Raw genomic sequence first — 6,775 nt, 5'->3', positions numbered from 1 at the left:
ATCATTCATGAAAGATTATATAGATCGATATTTAATTTTCCATGTACACCCAAGTGTTGGAAATCACTCTCCTACAGTCAGGCTAATGAAGAGAGAGAGAGAGAGAGAGAGAGAGAGAGAGAGAGAGAGAGAGAGAGAGAGAGAGAGAATTAAATTGACATATAAAATAAGTTAGCTAATTAACTGTTTTTGTTTAATATACGAGTGAATGAATCATCGGTCTACCTTCTCCCATCCTTCGGGGCCAGAACCCAGCCAGTCTATATATTCTTCTAGTGCTAAGTTTGATTGTTCCCAAAATCGGGCCACAACTTCAATTGCGACACATTGCTTGCTGTCCCACTGCCCTTTACATGAGGAGATTTTGTCATCTACTGCTTCCCGTCCCCATACAGGAGTCTCGCTCACAATCGGCTTTGTGAGTTACACTGTAGACAGTACCATAGGCTGCTGTTTACAGAGCGCCTGCGGCACTCAGCAGCCTCGTGCTCTGCATTTTACTTTTTCTGCCAAGCTGTCTATCTCCTCTAACTTCCATTGCTCTCATTTTCATAATGATTTGGGCCTTGAAATTCTCAACTCTTAAATCAGTGCTCTCGCTAAACTTCATAATAATAATAATAATAATAATAATAATAATAATAATAATAATAATAATAATAATAATAATAATATCACACAACAAACATGCAACATGGCTCCAGGAAGTCAAGGCAGAAGAAACAGGGAGAATAAAACAAAGATTCAAAGAGATCACGACAGACACAGTCAGACACCAACTAAAGAAAATGCCCAACTGGAAAGCCCCAGATCCCGATGAAGTCCATAGATACTGGCTCAAAAACTTCAAGGCCCTACATCCAAGAATAGCAGAACAACTCCAGCATATGGATGACCACAGGAAGAACATCCTTAGTCCAGAAAGACAAGAGTAAGGGAAATATAGCCAGTAACTACAGGCCTGCCTACCAATAATGTGGAAGTTACTAACCGGTATCATCAGCGAAAGGCTATGCAACTACCTAGACTAGAGGATGCAAATACCATCCCCCACCAACAGAAAGGCTGCAGAAGGAAGTGTAGGGGCACAAAAGACCAGCTCCTGATAGACAAAATGGTAATGAAGAACAGTAAGAAAAGGAAAACCAACCTAAGCATGGCATGGATAGACTATAAGAAAGCCTTCGACATGATACCACACACATGGCTAATAGAATGCCTGAAAATATATGGGGCAGAGGAAAACACCATCAGCTTCCTCAAAAATACAATGCGCAACTGGAATACAATACTTACAAGCTCTGGAATAAGACTAGCAGAGGTTAATATCAGGAGAGGGATCTTCCAGGGTGACTCACTGTCCCCACTACTCTTCGTAGTAGCCATGATTCCCTCCTGGACAATAGTACTGCAGAAGATGGATGCCGGGTACCAACTCAAGAAAAGAGGCAACAGAATTAACCATCTGATGTTCATGGACGACATCAAGCTGTATGGTAAGAGCATCAAGGAAATAGATACCCTAATCCAGACTGTAAGGATTGTATCTGGGGACATCAGGATGGAGTTTGGAATAGAAAAATGTGCCTTAGTCAACATACAAAAGGGCAAAGTAACAAGGACTGAAGGGATAAAGCTACCGGATGGGAACAACCTCAAACACATAGATGAGTCGGGATACAAATACCTGGGAATAATGGAAGGAGGGGATATAAAACATCAAGATATGAAGGAAACGATCAAGAAAGAATATATGCAGAGACTCAAGGCGATACTCAAGTCAAAACTCAACGCCGGAAATATGATAAATGCCATAAACACATGGGCAGTGGCAGTAATCAGATACAGCTCAGGAATAGTGGAATGGACGAAGGCAAAACTTCGCACCATAGACCAGAAAACGAGGAAACATGTGGCAATACACAAAGCACTACACCCAAGAGCAAATGCAGACAGACTATACATAACACGAATGGAAGGAGGGAGGGGACTACTAAGAAATACACAGCGACAGGAGAAAGACAAGCAGAACAGAGTAATGGCATGACAAACCAATGCACGGACAATACATGAGACAGACTAAAGAACTAGCCAGCGATGACACTTGGCAATGGCTACTGAGGGGAGAGCTAAAGAAGGAAACTGAAGGAATGATAACAGCGGCACAGCATCAGGACCTAAGAACCAGATGTCCAAAGAACGATAGATGGAAATAACATATCTCCCATATGTAGGAAGTGCAATACGAAAAATTAAACCATAAACCACATAGCAAGCGAAAGTCCGGCACTTGCACAGAACCAGTACAAAAAGAGGCATGATTCAGTAGCAAAAGCCCTCCACTGGAGCCTGTGCAAGAAACACCAGCTACCTTGCAGTAATAAGTGGTACGAATATCAACCTGAAGGAGTGATAGAAAACGATCAGGCAAAGATCCTCTGGGACTATTGTATCAGAAAAGATAGGGTGATACGTGCAAATAGACCAGACGTGACGTTGATTGACAAAATCAAGACGAAAGTATCACTCATTGATGTCGCAATACCATGGGACACCAGAGTTGAAGAGAAAGAAAGGGAAAAAATGGATAAGTATCAAGATCTGAAAATAGAAATAAGAAATATATGGGATATGCCAGTGGAAATTGTACCCATAATCATAGGAACACTAGGCATGATCCCAAGATCCCTGAAAAGGAATCTGGAAAATTTAGAGGCTGAAGTAGCTCCAGGACTCATGCAGAAGAGTGTGATCCTAGAAACGGCGCACATAGTAAGAAAAGTTATGGACTCCTAAGGAGGCAGGATGCAACCCGGAACCCCACGGTATTTATAGTGTGGGGTTCCGGGTGATAGAGCAAAAAAAAAAAAAAAAAAAAAAAAATAATAATAATAATAATTCACCCTGTGCCCTCGTTAAACTACATAATAATAATAATAATAAAATAATAATAATAATAATAATAATAATAAATAATAATAATAATAATAATAATTAAATAACAATTCACCCTTCATCGTTTTCATAGCAATGGTTACAACTTTAAAAATACGTATCTGAACGGTCCTCCCTAATAACAACGTAAATATATATTAACCGTTATGCAAAAAAGTTCCCCCTCACAGGAATTCATATAAATTTACTTATGCATATCAGACCGGATTTCTTTCCCAGCGAATGATAGTGATATTATAGGTATATATATTTACGTTCCATTTCTCCCCTGCTTTCTTAGACTTCACGCCACTTATTTCTTGGGTAACATAAAACTATTGTGCAATAAATGCAATGCGGATCACAAGATACTAAAAAACGCATTTTACTTTAGAAGGTCTTGGCAATTTACTTAGTCTGCATAAAGTATAACTGTAAAATGAGCCATGAACTGGTAACACAATATTATAATGGTTTAGAATTGCATAAGGAAATATTTTGCAAACTTATGCAATGATATTCAATTAAGCTCGAAGGTCTGTAGTAGAGACAATACTGAATTTTGTATTTCGCACAGAAATAATAAGATTACTCATATTTTGCCGGTTACATCAATAACGAATTATTTCTTTAACAAGTTGTTTTTCGCGGATTTTTAATACAATGGCTCTATTTACTTAAGTTTCGTGAAAACATTAAATGTCAAACACATGTATATGTATATGTGTGTGTGTGTGTGTGAAATTGTAATAGCCTCGTCCTGATTGTGGTATCGTGGATTCGTTTCCCGCTACCGGACATCTTGATTTCTTCAAATTTCTTTGAAATTGGAGCTCAAGGCTTTGTAGTGACAAACGTATCCAAAAATGACCAAAGAATTTGAGAAGTTACGAGGGCATTGTGGCTATTACAATTTCATATGTATCTGGTAAAAATGACCAGTAGATTCTATATATATATTTATATATATATATATATATATATATATATATATATATGTATATATATATATTATATATATATATATATATTATATATATATATATATATATATATATACCAGAGTGGCTAGCAACATCATCCTCAAGATAGCAGCTCGAAACCGGAAAGCCATCATCATCATCATCACCCTCTAGAACCAACGTTTCGAAGAAGGAAACGCGTAGCTATAAAAACAAACACATACTATTGATAAGTATCCTTCCCCAAAGCCATTTCATGACCCCCTTTGACAGTCATCCCACATAATTATCAACACCAACACCTGTTCGACCGAGAGAATCTCGACCAGGATCCGGAAGGTTGCTGCAGCAACTCGGCCGTAGCAACACCTGAACTTTGCGTGTGTTTCCGATTGCTACAATCAAGACATAAGGGAGGACGGGGGGTGGGGGAAATAGGAGGTTATGGGTTGTGTGGGCTTGGGTGGGGAGGTTATGAAGGTCTGATTGATTGTTACGATCATGCCATCGGAGGCTCGGGTCTGACATTGCCAAAGTTTCCCCGAACCTTTGTTTCGCTCGGACAGGAAAATTTCTCTTAGATGTGATCAATGAAAATATATCTATCCATGCTCTGTCAACTCTTTGTCCCAAACCCTTCAGCTCGTCCTACACTGGATGTATAGTTCTAATTTTCTATAAAAGAAAACTATTGAGATGGCTATCTGTCTGTCCGTCCGCGCTTTTTCCCTCCGCCCTCAGATCTTAGAAACAACTGAAGGTGAAGGGCTGCAAATTGTTATGTTGATCAACCACCCTCCAATCAGCAAAGGTTAAAATTAGCCATGATCGTGTGTCACACCGGCTACCACCGGGCCGTGGCTGAAAGTTTCATACAGCATTATACGCTGTACAGAGAATTCGACTACGAAGAAGCAGCTTTGGCGCAATCTTTACTTGTTAATTGTTGTGGTCTCCTCGAATGATTGGCGACTGTGATAATTATTTGGAATTGGTCCCCTTTTGGTGATGGTTCCCCTACTTACCCTGCCTCCATCCGGGCGGACAAGCAGGTTTGCAGGAATATGGGTGGATGTCTCCCTACCCCCCCGATCCCCTAGCTACCCCGCCCGGACAAACAAGGAGCCACTCCGATTTTATTATTATAGATAGTATAGACAATAAAGTAATAATTTTCTCGGTAAAACGCCTCAGTGACGTGATCGGTATGGTGTTGGCCTGCCACCTCGATGGCCGCGAGTTCGATTCTCGGGCATTCCATTGAGGAGTGGGGGATGTGTATTTCTGGTGACAGAAATTCACTCTCGACGTGGTTCGGAAGTCACGTAAAGCCATTGGTCCCGTTGCTGAATAACCACTGGTTCCATGCAACTTAAAAACACCAAACAAACAAAAAACGAAACGATAATAAAAAAAAGTAATGATTTTCTCGATAATAAAAAAGTAATGATTTTCTCGCATCAAACATCCTTGGAAGCTTCGAAGACGAATAAACTACGGTCATTCCAGGTTCCGTTACTAGCCGGCAAGTCACTCCTAAATTTACTCATGTAATTTGGCGCTGAAATGATCTATACCTATACTAAGAGATATACGCTGAAATTGCAGCCCATCTTACGCCACTGGAACTGAACCGAACTGAAAATCATAATAACGATAATAAATAAATATAAATTTGAGAAAACTCGTTCCAAGGCCCAGCAAGATATCGAAAAATGCAATGGCCATCTTTGTAAAGAGATAAGAACCAGGACTGATTGAGAACTCTATTAAACCTGATAAGAACAAGGCAAGGAGGCGACTGTGCTATTTTGGCTCGTTATCTACGCGTCACTTACTCAGAGTTGCTAGTACTAAACACCGTATGGTAAATGTAAAGTAGACGGCCGCAAGAAAATATCGTTTACTAATATAATTTCGCGACCACACAATATAGAAATGGATGTATAGAACACAGGGTGTCCATAAAGTCCCAGTACCATTCTGAGCCATAAATACTTGTAATGGTACTGGGACTTTATGGACACTCTGTACATTTGATCCCCGAGGGGCTTATAGTACTAAACACGGCGTCCCCAAGAGCTTCCGCCATGTTTAGTACTAGCACCGAGGAGATAGTAACAAAAGAATGTGGAAATGAGTATCAATAATAATCCCTTCAAACAACAGAACTCGAATCCAGACCCAACGAGAGTTTACATTATAGTTACATGATTACGGCCGAAGAGGTACTATTTGCAGAGGTTCTTATCAGTACTACGGCATATTTTTGAAAAACTCTCTATCACGAGAGTGTATATAATGCTCTAAGGGGTCCACAATAATAATAATAAAAAAAATGTTAATAGTTCGTGTATAATTTAAAAACCCTTTACAAAGCTTTCGAACCCTTTCCTGGGTTCATCTTCAGTCCAGGAAAGGGTTCGAAAGCTTTGTAAAGTGTTTTTAAATTAAACACGAACTATTAAAAATTTTTTATATCATTATTATTGTGGACCCCTTAGCACATTATTATTATTATCATTCACAAGAAAATGCTATTCATATGGAACATACCAAACAGGAGCCACTAACTTGAAATTCAAACTTCCAAAGAATATGGTGTTCATTAGGAAGAAGCCAGATGATATACAGGGTGTCCAAAAAGTCCCAGTACCGTTAGAAGTATTTATTAGGTGGAATGGTACTGGGACTTTATGACACCCTGTAAAGGGCAACACAGAAAGAAGAGATTCCACTTATTTAACAAATAAATTAATTAATAAAAAGATAAAAAAAGTATTAAAATGTAAGGAGAATAGTATTAGGATAGTAATGCATTCCATCTTGAACTTTTGAAGTTCAAATTGAAGGGAGGAAGTACTTATCTTAGCTCGCTA

Source organism: Macrobrachium nipponense, chromosome 18 (assembly GCF_015104395.2).
Source record: "Macrobrachium nipponense isolate FS-2020 chromosome 18, ASM1510439v2, whole genome shotgun sequence".
Classification (NCBI taxonomy): domain Eukaryota; kingdom Metazoa; phylum Arthropoda; class Malacostraca; order Decapoda; family Palaemonidae; genus Macrobrachium; species Macrobrachium nipponense.
This window is presented reverse-complemented; position numbering follows the sequence as displayed.